This window comes from Ascaphus truei, chromosome 6 (assembly GCF_040206685.1).
Source record: "Ascaphus truei isolate aAscTru1 chromosome 6, aAscTru1.hap1, whole genome shotgun sequence".
In the NCBI taxonomy this organism is placed as follows: domain Eukaryota; kingdom Metazoa; phylum Chordata; class Amphibia; order Anura; family Ascaphidae; genus Ascaphus; species Ascaphus truei.
Window position 1 is genome coordinate 16,506,383 of NC_134488.1, and position 16,937 is coordinate 16,523,319.

A 16,937-nucleotide genomic window follows, 5' to 3' on the forward strand; every position below is an offset into this window, starting at 1 on the left:
TTTGCTATGGTTGCGTTGCTTAGTGCATCCCGCTTAAGGGCAGAATTTAACGCAAACAGGGTTACGAACAAGCAAAGTTGGATTTAGAAACAATTCCGGAAAAAAGTCAGTTTTAGAGCGCAAAGTGCCTGTTTGCGTTGCTTAGTGTTCGGGTTGAGCAAAAAAACGCGTTCTAAGAGCACTTTGCGCTCTAAAAATGACTTATCGGAGCTTAGTGCATGACCCCCATAGTGTGACCTGTGGGGGAAACAGGGATAGCCCCACTCCTTTGAAAGAACTCACAAGATAACTGTTCTTTTAGGCAATCAGCTGGAGTTGAGAAGGGCCGGGCAACCAGTAGATGAAGTGGTGATGAATCTTCTTATATGTGCTGTTCAGACAGCCACCATTGGAAACTCCATATGTGAGAAAATTTGCAGAGAGCAAAACATAGTGAAAATCCACATTTATTAAAAAACAACTTTTAAAAAACAGATTCACATTGCGCTCACAGATTTGAAGATGGTATTGCGTGGTAAAGAAAATAGTTGGGCTTATCTTTAAATCTGTGAGCGCAATGTGCATCTGTTTTTTAAAAGTTGTTTTTTAATAAATGTGGATTTACACTATGTTTTGCTCTCTGCAAATTCCTCCACATATGGAGTTTCCAATCATGGCAGTCTGAACGCCACATAGAAGAAGATTCATCACCACTTCATCTACTTTTGTCAGTCCCTTTTCAATTACAGCTGATTGCCTAAAAGAACAGCTATCACATGAGTTTTTTTTCAAAGGAGTGGGGATATCCCTGTTTCCCCCACAGATCACACTACATTCTACATAGCCCAACATTCTAGGTTCTACCTTTCCTGGACTCTGCTTTCTCTGTGGGTGAGAGAGGGAAATTGAGCTGCAGGGAGAGATAAGGAATATTTATTGTCTTATTCGCTTGCTTTACTCTAATCAGTGATTTTTTTTGCACCTTTTTCTTTTTCTTTCCATATTTATCAAAGGAAAGGAATCCCACTGAAAGCAATGGGAGTTTTTCCTTGAATAAATCTGGTGCAATTTTGTGCACAGACTTTCCCCCAGTTTTGTGGCCGGGAGTCTTTAGTAAATAGCCCCTAAGGTGCCTTATGGCATAGCACAGCTTAATAAATATGGCCTAATATTCTCTACCCTCGTCCTTGTCTGTTTGAGACTGCAGCATAGTATGTACCTGCTTGATGCTGGTGTGTCTTTCATGACTTGACCAGTCACTGGTTTCATACTGTACATGTCTGTTTCATGTTGAAACTGAGAAGTCTTTGGTTTCATGTTCTCATCTTGACCTGTCACATTCTCAATGCTATTAAAGTGCTAGAATGAACTTTGGGCAGAAAATGGCAATATCGCTTGAAAAGACATCTTACCATATTCATTAATGACTTCACACATGTCTAAACCGTGTAACATAGAAGTTAACTAACGTTAACTAAGTTAACTAACGTTGTCTTTATCTCAAGCAAGCTCAGACTTGAAGGTTGTCTGTCTCATTCTATTATTACACCAATGGTGGAGCATAAAATGACTTACCCAGCCTCAGATTTGGTCCCTTCTTCCTAACCTTGAACAAACACATTGACACCAGAATTAGTGGATACAAATTGTCACACAATTTATTAAATACAACATATCAACCAATACATAACTTAACATTCTACTTCCCCGGGGACCCACCTTTTCTCTAAACACCACATACCAAAAGCCCACCAGATATCCATTGCTTGAATCCCAAATTGCCACTGCCACCATGAGCCTAATGACACTGTAAAATACACATTACGTGAGCGGTGTCATGAGAGAGAGGATTTGGCCCGGGATAAAAGGGGTTACACCCCATTTGGCCACCCTCTACTCTCACCTGGGAAGCAAGGGGTTAACTGGACTGGGGTCCAGTAATGTGTTTTTGCCTTGCTTCAGCCATCCAACTGTTTATTCCCCTGTATAAATGTATTGTTTCTGTGCCAGTGTCTGCATCACACACACACTGGGGCTTAAGGGGTTAATGAGCTACAGTTTAGGAAAATACAAATATGTGTGGTGTCTTTTCAGAAATATCAGGGCTTCAAAAGGCTTGATTGAAGTTGGGTGTGAAAAGTACAGAGGGGGTTTAGTGTACAGTATGTTAATACCTAATTGGCAGACCAAGGGAATATGGGTATATGGGTATATGGTAGAGACAGCTAGGCCCATGTCTGGAGCATTGGGTGTGAAATCTAGCACCTGTGACAAATGTTCTCTACACACGAGTCCCTGCTTCAAAGGATTTATTGACCAGGGGTTATGGGGGCCAGGGGTGCGGTTACCCAAGGAGATATCAGAATGAGTGACCTTATTAAATATAAGAATATTATGAGATGTCCTCAGCTGAACGTGCTAAAAGCTACATATGTGTATTCGTGGGACTGATTCGCACATAAGGATTATAGACACATGATGTCTAGCAGGTACTAAGAGACAGATATTAATATGTCTCTTAATTTTAATATTACACGGTAATATTTAGTCTTATTGGGAGCGTCGTGCGTGCCGGAATGTATTAATATGACTCGCGTGCCAGTAAGTATCACTGAACTGAAGTTATGAAGTTATTTAGATAGGAAAAGCAGTTTTTAAACGTCCTTGGGTGGGAGGAGTTTTACTCTGGGGAAAACTGACAACCTCACCACTGATTTATGAGAGGGGCTGGGTTTAGGTTGTGTTCAATGGGAAATAATTGTATAAGAGCCAGGCTCAGCCTATGGCTATTGTCTTTCGTGTCATTCTGAGATTGCTGTATGAACTGCTAATCAAGATTCGTGATTATTTCATAATTCCAACTTTAAGTAAGTGCATATTTTGTCTGTTATTTGTATAATCTTGTGTGTTCACCTTTTTCAGGGAATAAATTATATTTTATCATATCTAAGCCTCGTTCAGTTAAACCCAGTTATATTTTTGGTGTGTATTATTAATAGCCTGTCACAAAGTTACCGTCACAGGCTTTATTAATAAAACTGGTGGCAGCGGCGGGACTGAACTGGACCTGTATTGCAGTGTACTGAGGGACCCTGTAATATAGTGGGAACTCGAAGGTAATTGCGAGTTTTTGGGACTAAAGATATTGAACACACAGTGTACAACATATAACACAAGATATGGCACCTCCTCACTGTTCCCCTACTTGTGAGAAGCATTGCCTCCAGAACCAAAGTGCCGGCCATCCGTCTGACTGGAGCCGGGCACCGAGACCGGAGGAGTGCATCAAGTCGGCGAGGGGACCAGCAGCTGGCAAGGCTGAGAGAGAGGCGGCGATCGGTGAGCATGAAACCCGGCCGGCTGAGCAAAGAACCACAGCTGCAGCCGCTGTAACCATCAAACCACCGGAGAGCAGGGAATGGACCCAGCTCCGGGACGGCAGAGACTTGTGGAGGGAGCGGGTGATCACGGAGACCCCGAGAGTTTTACAGCCGGAGAGGTAACGGCCGTTGCGGCAGCCAGTCCATTTTCCCTGGAAGAGCTTTCACTGTTGTCTGCGTGGGGAGGGATGCGGTCCCAGGCGGAGCGGAACGAGCTCCTGAAGCTGGCGTTGTCCCGACCCACTTACCCCCTCCCTGAGCCCGGCGCTCAAGCAACTCCGCCCTGGACTCAGCAGCCTCTTGCGGGGGGGTAGTCCACCGGCGGCGGAGATGCTCCAGAATGAACCTGGTGCTCGAGCAACTCCGCCTTGGACTCAGCAGCCTCTTGCGGAGGGTAGTCCACCGGCGGCGGAGAAGCTCCGGCAGAAGCAGCGGTGTTACCACTGCCACAAAGTGGGCCACAATAAAGCCCAATGCCCGGACCATGCACGGCCAGGCGAAGAAGCCCCTCAGGGCCAGCACTCACGAGCTGCGGAAGAGATGACCCCGTTAGCGGCGGAGAGCGTTGGCCATCCATCAGATCCCGGCGGCGAACCGGGGGCGGCGGAGAAGAAGCTGCCATTCCGGCATCCTGCCGGCGGCAATTTTATTTGGGGGGAGGGTTGGGGTGTGCGGGAGGTGGGTGTTTCACATTGTTTGGCGGAGTCGGCGATTCCCAGCGATGACCGGAGCCCCACAATCCATGCCGGCGACCCTGTACCAAAGCCGGGTACTGTTGCGGGAGCTACCCGGGGCTCGCCCATGGCGGCGACGGCGGCGGAAGAGCCGCGATTACGGCAAAGTGCCGGAGCCCTTTCTGAGTGGGGGGAGGGACAGGGATTGCGGGAGGGGGTTATTTTGCCTGGTTTGGCGGGAGCCGTTTTACTCCACAAAGACCTGGGACCCTTGTCCTGCACCGTTGTACCTGCACCCAACCCATTGCTTCCCGGCCAAAATGATGCCAGCGGCGGCCACTCCAGTCCCCCTGCAATCGGGACCAACGAAGGCGGCGGTCTCTGCGGGGACCAGCGAGGTAAGCCAGACCAAGTCGCAAACTGACCCTGACTTATTTTTTCTTATGACTGTACCCTGTTGTTTCACTATAGGGGTGACCGGGGGGTGGCAGGAGACATTGGTACGAGAGGAGGGGAAGGAAGGGCAGCTTGTAGGGCAGCCAGGCTTCCCCATTACCCTGGCGGAGCAGCAAGGGGACTCTCAGTTAAGAGCCCCACTGTTGCAGCCTTGCTATGGGCTGGAGGTATCAGGGGTTGTGGCAAAGTTAGACCACCCAAGGGTTACCTACCGGCCAGGAGCTAAGGTGGGTGCATCTGCACCAGCAACCCTGAGCTCCTCTCCGGTAATGGGGAGGCAGTGTCAGGGAGATGGCCTCACTCAGGTGTCCCTAGGATCCAGATTAGGATTAGCTAGGGAGAAGCAGAGTGAGGGACGGCTGCAGGTAGGTAGCCAGCACAAGGTCTCAGTAGGAGAAGAAGGGCTAGTGGTAGCCGGGGAGGGAAAGCAGCAGATATGGCAGCTAGAGTTTCCCATTACAATGGCAGAGTCTCAGGGGGTCACTCAGATCAGCAACCCCCTGTTGCAGCCTGGCTATGGGCTGGGGGTATCATGGACAGTGGCAAGCTTGTGCCACCCCAGGGATACCTGCCAGCCAAGAGCTAAAGCAGTTGCATCTGGAGAGGTGCCCCTGAGCTCATCCCTGGTAAGGGGGAGACAGGGTCAGGGAGATAGGTGCACTCAGGTAGTTCCAGTGTCTGGGTTAGGATTGCCCAGGGGGGAGAGGAGTGCAGGGGGCTGCCAGGAGGTAAGCAGCAGGAGTCATCAGCAGGGGCTGAGGTGCTGGGCCTAGGGGAGGCTAGGCAGGGAGACACTGTGGAGCAGGGGGAGATAGGGGGTCAGTGGGGTGTCAGGCAGCTGGCAGAAGCTAGGGATGAGCCATGTAGGCAGGAGGTCCCTTGTTCTGACTTGCCAGGAGTGACCCCCCTGACAGATGCCCCAGGGTTCCCAGAGGTAGGGCTGTGGGTAGGTAGGCAGCCAGGAGCAGTAGCCAGGGCTAGGGGGGTACAGCAGAGGATTCTGTCCCCAGGGCAGCCAAGGTTAGCTACAGAGGGTAAGGGCAGCATAGTGGAGGGGAGAGGAGTGATGCTGGCCCTAGCAGCAGTGGTGGTAGCTGGTGCTTGTTTCCTGGCCTTCAGTTTTGAGAGGGCAGGGGCAAAGCACCTGGGTACCAGGGACCCCAGTACAGGATACTGGGAGATTGCCTTGTCCCATGGGGCACAGGAGAGGGTAGGAGTCAGCACCCCAGGTGGTTTCTTGATTCCAAAAGTGATGCCACTCGGGATGGGGACTGCCCTAGAGCCAGGGAGGAGAGACAAGGGTATAGCGGATCAGCTACATGTGGGCACAGGGAGAGGGCAGGTTTGGTCCCTACAGGATAGTGACATAGCTCTTTCCCAGACTTGGTTGACAGGAAAGCGATGGTCTGTGCTTGATAGCTGGTCTCTCATTGGTGCAGAGACATGCCAGTCTCTGGGCAGTATGCAGCCTGGTCTGCAGAGGTGCCCCTTCACCATGGACTTGGTTCACCAGGCACTGGGTGGGGGGCAGAGGGAGGCAAAGGAGAATGCCCAGCGGCCACGGTGGAGCCCTGCTCAGCAGGATCTGGACTTCACTGTCCACTGTGGCCAGGACAATGTACTGGACAATGCCGGAGGACAATTTTGCCAGGCCAATCCCTCAGGACTTATTGAGTGCTTTAAGGATGCCAGTGGTGTCCCAGTGCCAGGGGAGGCAGCTGGGGCACAAGGCACCAATTGAGTAGGGGAGGTGTCATGAGAGAGAGGATTTGGCCTGGGATAAAAGGGGTTACACCCTATTTGGCCACCCCCTACTCTCACCTGGGAAGCAAGGGCTTAACTGGACTGGGGTCCAGTAATGTGTTTTTGCCTTGCTTCAGCCATCCAACTGTTTATTCCCCTGTATAAATGTATTGTTTCTGTGCCAGTGTCTGCACCACACACACACTGGGGCTTAAGGGGTTAATGAGCTACAGTTTAGGAAAATACAAATATGTGTGGTGTCTTTTCAGAAATATCTGGGCTTCAAAAGGCTTGATTGAAGTTGGGTGTGAAAAGTACAGAGGGGGTTTAGTGTACAGTATGTTTATACCTAATTGACAGACCAAGGGTATATGGGTATATGGGTATATGGGTATATGGTAGAGACAGCTAGGCCCATGTCTGGAGCATTGGGTGTGAAATCTAGCACCTGTGACAAATGTTCCCTGCTTCAAAGGATTTATTGACCAGGGGTTATGGGGGCCAGGGGTGTGGTTACCCAAGGAGATATCAGAATGAGTGACCTTATTAAATATAAGAATATTATGAGATGTCCTCGGCTGAACGTGCTAAAAGCTACATATGTGTATTCGTGGGACTGATTCGCACATAAGGATTACAGACACATGATGTCTAGCAGGTACTAAGAGACAGATATTAATATCTCTCTTAATTTTAATATTACACGGTAATATTTAGTCTTATTGGGAGCGTCATGCGTGCCGGAATGTATTAATATGACTCACGTGCCAGTAAGTATCACTGAACTGAAGTTATGAAGTTATTTAGATAGGAAAAGCAGTTTTTAAACGTCCTTGGGTGGGAGGAGTTTTACTCTGGGGAAAACTGACAACCTCACCACTGATTCATGAGAGGGGCTGGGTTTAGGTTGTGTTCAATGGGAAATAATTGTATAAGAACCAGGCTTAGCCTATGGCTATTGTCTTTCGTGTCATTCTGAGATTGCTGTATGAACTGCTAATCAAGATTCGTGATTATTTCATAATTCCAACTTTAAGTAAGTGCATATTTTGTCTGTTATTTGTATAATCTCGTGTGTTCACCTTTTTCAAGGAATAAATTATATTTGATCATATCTAAGCCTCATTCAGTTCAACCCAGTTATATTTTTGGTGTGTATTATTAATAGCCTGTCACAAAGTTACCGTCACAAGCGGTTGTTCCCATACCTGTCGAATTAGCCTAGAATGGCACTGCCTCCCCATTACCACAACACAAAAGAGCCAAACTGGCATGTTCCTCACAACAAACAAAAAGGACAATCAGCACACCAGAATACTGCCATTGCTCAAAACTACTTAACTGACCTGAAACATACTATCGACAAATAACCCCCAAATTTATACCCACACATAGGTGTCACAAATGGCACACCTGTGACCATGTGACTTGTATTTGTGACAAGGGTTAACACACACAGCCAGCTAGCTAACCCACCTTTCTCCTCTGCAGGGTCCCTCAAATGAGTAATATCTCCCTTCAACCCATTACAAATGTAACCTTACATCGCTGCCACCACTAAGAATAAAGACAAAGTCTAATCGCTAGTCCTTGGTCCCCGTTTACTAAGAAAAATCTGTAATTAACACACAAAAATCTATTGTGGCAAAATGTATCTAACAATGTAGTTACTCTCTTCAAAATGTGCAAGGTTCAATTAGGGCCCAAAGACAGTAATTATTACATTTTAGATTTAATATACAAAGTACAGTGATTAGTTACAGAAAAAGAATATTACAAGAAATATACAGTACAATACATGCAGACAGTTTCATAAAATAACAGGGGAAAACAAGAACATCTAAAATACATTACCCTGTTCAAAGAGGCTTGAAGTTGGAAATATAAAGATCCATGTGTGTAATTGTATAACACACCCTCTATGTTGATTTCCACATTAATATCTCATATGGTTTTTATCCTGAAAGCTCTTGCATTGAAATTGAATAAGCCCTCCCTCCGGGCGTGCCTGAGTATAAAAACATTCTCATAACTTGATCCCCGTAATTCCAAGAATATTGTGACCCATCTCATCACGTTCAGCGGAACTTGCCGCAGGCAAAAAGACTATTTATGGCGAGGTTAATACTAATTTTGAGAGACAAACGGATATCTGACCTTAGCATCATCACAATCGATGAATTGTTTAGCATAATTTAATTTGTCATATTGCAAATGTTACAAAGATATATTTGTTATTCTTGGGAATCATACTAGATCCATGATATTTTATACTTAAACAGACATATGGAATGTCTTCCTGGCCACACCCTCAGGTGTTCCCAGACACTTTTAAGAATGCATTTTAAGGTACATTAAAAGGGCTTTATCTTATTTTCACTGTCAAAAAGAGTTCTGCATCTAGATTTAAATCACCACACATTCCTAGAGTAGGTTGCCCTCAGATAACCCTACTGCTAGACAAACACAGAAACCCAGGTAGGGGTCACTGACCCCAATAAAGACTAACTTTAAGCTAGAACTTGTAACTCAGGTTAACTATTTGTGTGCCAGATTATTCAAATACTGAATATTTGAAAGGTATTATTATGACACCTTGGAGGAAGAATGGGGCTTCTTTCATATAGTTTTCTGGAAAGAGAGTACGGAACAAGATAAGAGTCAAAATATATACATACACTAGCCATCCTCCCCTTGCACTCGCCATTGATAAACTCAACACCTCACATCCTCCCTAATGTCCAACCCTCATTAACGCAACTCTTCAGAGGTGACCCTTCGGTATGTAGTCATGCTGGCCCTCCACTTAATCAGTTGGGACTTTCTGTCTCTTGCACTTCATATCTCACTGCAGTTGTGGTTTGCATCATACAGGATGTTTACATGAATTCATGTCCTCCCAGAGCTTTTATCTGACATTATCAGGGCAGTTAGACATGTCCCCTAAAGGGTTGGATGCATCATGTTTTTTTTTTCCAGTTCTATCCAGGGGTTGTTAAAGGCCTTTGTGTTTTGAAGTTTACAATTAGCTAAAAGCAAAAGACAACCTTTGAAGCGACAGCGTCTTGCTTTGCTTCAATCAACACACGCCACAGATTTACAGAGGGCCTGGAAAAGACAATCTCCTGACAGCTTATGGGTATAATGAAGTTACAGGGAGATCCATTTCCACCTGATCTAAAGATAACCAGCTTCTTTAAAACAAGCAGCAGTTACCCTCTCGACTCAAATACAGCAACACTATTTTTTACTTGTTTCTGTTTTTTTTTTTGATTGCTGTGTATAATATCTACATAAACCAAAGACATAACATAAAACACAGACAAAGCTCAGTGCACATCCAGAAAAACTTATATACGGTACAGTGCCTAAATATACATATATAAATAACTAATAAATAAAATGGTCTTTTAGTTTAACATTTTGGCCAAATTGTTGTAAGCCCTTGAGTCAACTGCACGGCAGACCACGTTTCAAGGGTCCCTACACTAATATAGATTCTTAATAACCTGTGCATTGCCAGGTGAAACTTATATGCTTATATATATGTTGTGGGTATTTTGGGGGTTCAATATGAGCTTGTAGGTGTTCTGTATGTTTTATAATTCTTGTTCAGCTAGTCTTAGCTGATTGGAGGGTGGCAACCTCCTACCTAATTGAAGCTCACTCCCTCCCACATTTAAATGGTTTAAAGCTCACTCCATGGCATCCCCCACTCTCAGGGGAACTTGCCTGCATGCAGTGTGATTGTGACAAATCTATTACAGAGTGCTTTTCCTGGTAATGTACAGGTTAATAAAAGCTTCAATCAGACTTAGAACTTTTGCAACTAATATTGACATATTTATTATAAATCATTCTTCCTGGCAATGCACAGGTTATTAAGAATCTATATTAGTGTAGGGACCCTTGAAACGTGGTCTGCCGTGCAGATGGCTCAAGGGCTTACAACAATTTGGCCAAAATGTTAAACTAAAAGACCATTTTATTTATTAGTTATTTATACATGTAAATTTAGGCACTGTACAGTATATAAGTTTTTCTGGATGTGCACTGAGCTTTGTCTGTGTTTTATGTTATGTCTCTGGTTTTAAATATATATATCGCCATGCTCAGTAGCACTCCTCTGTGAAACTTATATGCTTATATATATGTTGTGGGTATTTTGGGGGTTCAATATGAGCTTGTAGGTGTTCTGTATGTTTTACAATATCTACATAATAATGACACTGTGTGGTTTGCAGTCTAGGATGTTTCAGCGTGGCTATCTCGCCGCAGGCATTTAGCCGTCGCCAATCAGCTGCAGGGTACAGCTAGCCGCATGTTATTTCACTGCGAAGTTAAGTCCCTAACCTTAACCCCTTACTGCTAATCGGACCCCGTCCCTAAAACCCCAAACCTTAACATGTTAACCCCTAGTCGATCCCCTTATCATAAAACTCCTAACCTTAACTCCTTACCCTAAACCCGCTAAAGTTAACCCCAAATACTGACACTAACCCATCTAACCACTTACTTTCCTTCATAGGGAAATAACCAGCAGATAGCTGTCACCTGCAGCTGATCGGCTGTGACGAGATGACAGCGCTGAAATGTTCCATTCCGTGTGATTTGGGGACTTCAGTATTTTCTTATTTTTTTAACAATATACTGCTACAAGTATTTGATAGAATTGTACCTTATGATTTGTGTAATTGTGTCATTTTAACTGTTTGGTACATGGATTTATTAGGGGTTATTCATTAAACTGCTACAGTGCCCAAATCAGAAACTCCTATTGAAGTCAGACAGTTTAATTAATAAACCCCATTGTGTCTGTATTGTTTTTTATTTGATAAACAATTTATGTGAACATAATCACCCACGTTCCAATTTCATTTAGTGTCGCCATTTTTCAACTGAAGTAAATAAAATGTTTTATGTTTTGTCTCGATTCACAGAAAATTCTGTCAGCTTTTGATGGTTTTGAGTGGTACTTATCACGTGTTTCCTGCTTCAGACAAATGCTAGTATGATTTGAATTAGGAACTCTTGAACATCTCTCCTTTCTGCTTCTCAAATTACATTAGAACATTGGAGGCAGCTTGATTCGGACGGACAATACTGTTCCTTGCATATTAGTGCAGAATAAAAGAGTACTTCAGTATTAGGACTAACAATTGATACAATTGATATTATAAGACAAGCTTTCTTTTTTTTTTATATATATATATATATATATATATATATATATATATATATATATATATATATATATATATATATATAAAAGAAAGCTTGTCTTATAATATCAATTGTATCAATTGTTAGTCCTAATACTGAAGTACTCTTTTATTCTGCACTAATATGCAAGGAACAGTATTGTATATATATATATATACATATATATATATATATATATACACACACAATTTAGAAGTGTGCTGTGGACTATCATGCTGGCTCATGAGGCAGGATTTAAACCTGACAGTACCTGCACTTACCAGGAATTATGTAGCAGGGTTGGGAAATCCATAGTCAGGGGCACAAGGCTATATATATAGGCAGGAAACACTGTATCTCTTACATGGGGTTTATTTACAGGGATTACATCATATGCTAACAGGCCCACCGTCCCTTTAAATCAAAACAACACATAAAAATAACACCTATTCCCTTTAGGGAAAACTAACTCAACTTGGCTTTAGCCCTTGCTAACTGGCTGGCCAGCTAAGCTGGTTCCCAAGCCAAAATATGGCCTGGCATATGCCACAGTGTAAAACAGTCTCTGCATACAACAATCAAGTATTTTTTGCTTATCTGTCCTAAAGTTCTCAGTAATAACTGATTAGTACTGAGATTTCACTTTGTAGTTTCACTGAAATCTACTAATCAGTTATTACTGAGAACTTTAGGGATCTCTGCAGCTTTATATGGCATATACAAGATATCAACAGTAATATTACAAAACTCTCATCTCATTGATACTTACAATTGGGAGAAGGGGAGTTTGGTGCCTGTGTTCCCTCCAGGAACGGCATCTGAAAGCACAACAAAACTATTGCGCAGGGCACTCGATACGGAATACAGTGCGCATGCGCAGACCATATTACAGAACTTTGCACTAAGAAGCATGAGAACATGGTTTTAATAAAATGTATAATAAACTGACATGAGAAGATATGTTTATATAGTCTACCATTTGTATTTTCTATGCTATACTGCTTTGCTTAACTATTTCATTAAGCCATAAACAAACTGACGATACCAGTTTGAAAAGGAGATACTGTACTTAGGAGGTCACCATGTTAAATGATTATCAATTACATCAAGAGACCACTAAGCCCTCCATCTGAGAACTAAATCAGTTCAGAGTCCCCTTACACTGAGCAATTAGCCTAACAAGGGATTTCATTTGACTTAATATATCTCTGAGAGGACTGTTTCTCCACTATATATGTACATGTAAGCAGCAGTAACATGACCAGCATACATAGGAGACACTACCTTATCATCTGCTATTTACTCAAGATAGAGACTTTCTTGAATTCTCTGGTTGCCCCAACTACTAACTACATGTGGATTCCGATATTTAGGGACTTCATTTATAGATATACTGTATGTCCTCTCTTTCTATAAGGATTTATATCTATATTTATCATTAGACTATGATTATTAATAAAATTTATTTTAACTGTTAATACCCAGCTGTACTTTGACCTTGTTATTTTATCAAATTGGTCTGCAGTGCGCCACAAATAGGGACCTTTTCCTAGTGTACTCTGTTCACAGAGTGCACATATCTAGTATCTAATGTATTGAATTGACCAAAAAAAAACATGTTCTGCCTATATTTCACACTTCTCTGTTACTCTAGTATTCATTTGACAAGTGCAGCTAAAACTATTGTTCAGCTAATCCCACAACGATATGTTAGCAACTGCTTTCCGACAAAGGTTAGACGTACACATATGAATATTGTAACAATCGTTCCTAAGATATGTGGCCATATTTGCTATCTGGTGCTACTCCATCGAGCGCTGGAAGACACTTCATGATCCATTCCCTTGAGTGAGCTGAAAAGTGTCTTCAAGCACCAGAATATGCCTTAAATAATAATAACACTTAGTAAATACTGTATGGCCAGCGATGTCTGTGCAAAGTCACACAGCAGTCCATTCCGGAGCCCTTTCTAAAAATGAGAGTTCACCTAACTCTTTATAACTGAGGTCACTGTGGGCTCACTAATGATCCTGCAAGAAGCCAATTTAGAAACTCTTGAAATTAAAAAAATATTACTAATTGCTTTGAAACATATTATTGATTGGGAGGAAGTCAGGGGAGGGTATAAAGTAAGCACTTTTTTTTTTGTTTCTCTCGCTTTTTGTGCAGAATTACATAGTAATATTTTATTAGGGAACTTACATAGATTTCCCTTTTAGCTGCTGTAGATACCCTACTTTGCACATTCTGTCCACTGCTGAGAAGTAATTGGTTTAGTTGTATCCAGTAGAGAGGTGAAACAGTGTGGAATTAATACAGCGAGAACATGTATTTGTAGAAATTCCATCTTTTTGTGCAGAGTATAAATAAATCACAGCTCAGATTGGCCTTCAAAGGATTGCAGGCTCACTCTGGCTTGACAGGACAATTGGTGCTTATGCAGTAGGGGTTCAGAATGCCAGCACGAGACGTATTCTATCAATACCGTGTATGAGGGCTACTTACAAATCTGACGACATGGATCTTAGCGAGAGTCACTGATCCTATAAAACTAGGGAGGTGAGCAGTCTGTTTGTTTGGTTGTTTTTGTCAAAAACCTAGTGATGCGTTGGTTACAGTGTTATACGATTCAAAGCAGTGGAACATACATGTATAGGTTTGTAAGCTTACCAACAGCTCATTACTGTAACACTGGAACGGAGGCCTTTATACTGTCATTTTTCACTTAGGTTGGGCCTTTGCTTAAGTGACATTGAAAAAAAAAAAAGCAAAACTGGCAGTAGTCTACAGTGCAGAGATTTTCTACAGTATAACCAGAGGCTAGCTAACGTCACAGGGGTACAATATTAATGTCCAAATAAATAATAGGACTACAATAAAGGACAGTGACATTATCCCCCAAAATGTTTTTTTTTTTAACATGTAGTGTAGATTAGAGTAGTAAAACTAAACATGGTAAGAGGGGTAGAGGGGTAGGAGGAGAAAAGAGGTGAAGTGAATGACATGAGATAGACAGTAGGAGGTAAAGGAAGAGAGCGAACAGCTCAGCGCAGCTCTGTCTCTCTGGCCACTGAACGGCAGCATCTATTCTGAGTAGCATAGAGAGACCTCGTCTGTCAGAGGCATAATGCAAAGAGACAAGTTCAATACCAGCTCGGTTCCCCGGGAGAGAGAGATTCTGCAATTCAATGTATTATGTTCATTGATTTATGTCCTTTCAAAAATCCAGTGAACCGTTTAAAGAAAGTGCACTCAATTAAGTCACCAAAACACAGACGTTCATACAAATATACACACAAATACACAACAAACAAATATTACACAATCCTTATACACATGCTACAAATCTTACAGCTGCAAATGAAGTCCTAACATAACCTGGGAGTTCATATTGTGCTGATTTACATCAGCTGTTACCATGACAACCTTTGTTATCTTTGTGTGTGTGAACGGCAGTGGCCATTTAAACCTCCCGGTGAGGCACATGTTCAGCAAATGATATAGCAAGAATTAAGCACGAGAAATAGGAGTAACAAACCAAGCGATGCTTCCCTAAGGCAAATTTCAAAATGTGTTGCTGAAGTATTGATTCCCAGACGGTAAATAAACAGAGACTGTGACTTGTATACTTGCTAAATATATACCAAGTCCAAATTCTATGAATATTGTTATGTTCTCAGATAAGCCCTCAGGTTAGCTGGCCTGTTCCTCAAGGCACCAATCTTGCTAACCTGCGCTGTATAGGCTAGAATATAAAAGCAGTAAGTCTTTGATAAAGCGCGTTTGTCGCGTGAAACGCGTCAGAGTGAGTTCTGTTTCCTTGCTGTGTCTATGTGCCGCCAATAAAGGATTTTTGTGCCAGTTACAAGCAGTCCAGCTAATCTTTTTTTCCCACGCTGTGCATCGTCTCTCGATTTCGGATCTATAGCAAGAATTAAACTACAACATTTTAAAAGGGGTTATAGTTAAGAACAGCAACAGGGAGAGGTTTGCAATGGTAAAAAGAAAGCATCAACAATACAGTGGCTTATCCAGGCCCAGACGCCATGCCTGTGCACTCCTTGTGTACTTCCCTGAAGAAGTAACCCAGTGTTACGAAACGCGTTGGATAAGAGGTGTCTATGCTCTTCTCCCCCCATCCTTTGTGATTCTGGACATTGTTTGGACACTGTTTATTTGCCTGGCGAATTATCTCTCCCCGCTGCCTTACAACTTTGGATTGACACGCACGCTGTGCGTTCCATGAGAAGCATTGCGGAAGCGGAGGTGCGACCAGTGACGTCATCGCCGAGCGCCCAACGAGGAGTGGCGGCAGATGCTGCAGTGTTCCATGGATGCTGAATCCTACGGCGTCTTTACTTACCTGTGAGCTGTATGCTGTGGGGCTCTCTCTACAAGGGACTATATTTGCACTCAGCTTCATGTGACATTTACATTTACCTTTTGATTCAGTCCTTTAATACATCTTCTATTGTTACAGCACCCCTGTTTTTTGTGTTTTTGTGCTTGGTCCATACATGTGTGGTATTTATCATGGGCATAAGGAATCTAGCCCCCACAGCACCAAGCGTATAGTTTGAGGTTCAGTAAAATAAAGGGGTTACATTGGAGGCGCTGCTGAGATAAATGGTTAATTGGGGAGACACACAATAAGTTTTGCCATTAGTACGGCCAAACATGGACACAGTTACAATGGTCGATAGACGCCCTTCCCATATGATCACTATGGCTGTGGTCTTTTTAAGTGAGTCCCAGATACAATTGATGTGAGTATCAATGGAGTAATGGGGGCAAACTCAAATACAAAGGAAAATGATGTGCTACAATACTAATACTGTATGTATTTTGTATGTGTGAAACAGTATTGTGGGGAGGGACCCTGATATGTGGGATATCACATTGGGATGTAAACTTGCCGTTGGTCCTAGCAATGTTGTGAATCACACTATGGTAGATAAAGTCAGAGAGTTCCTAGCTAAAAAGGGGGCCACACTGGAAGAGTTCCGTAACGAGATGTACCCTGAAGTACTCACCTTCTCTACAGGGCAAGCCACCGATCCCCCCAAGGACCTTATCACAAAAATGGGCCAGTTAGTGGGGAAATACATGCTCTCAGCAGAGGGGAACAATTACTATAGGAGGCTAGAACTCTTCTCAGGAGTAATCCCAACTCCCAATAGTGAGGATGATTTTGAAAGTTGGATAGAGGTGGCCTTAATGGTAGTGAGGAATAAGGGTATCCCCCTTATCGGGTGGACCACCCCCAGGTAGAACAATTGATCTGGGCCACCACCTAGAAACGTAATTACTATCTATTTGCGACTTGGAAAACTGAGAGTCTCCCCAAAGTTTCGAGAGCTACTACGAGAAATACGGAATGAGGAGGAACAGATGGCACTTTGGTGTAGCAGCAGTTAGAAAATCAGGAGATAGCGCGGCTGGCACATGGCCTGCCGAGGAAAGACCAATGTGGGCCATGTCCCATGATAGGCCAAGTGAGGAG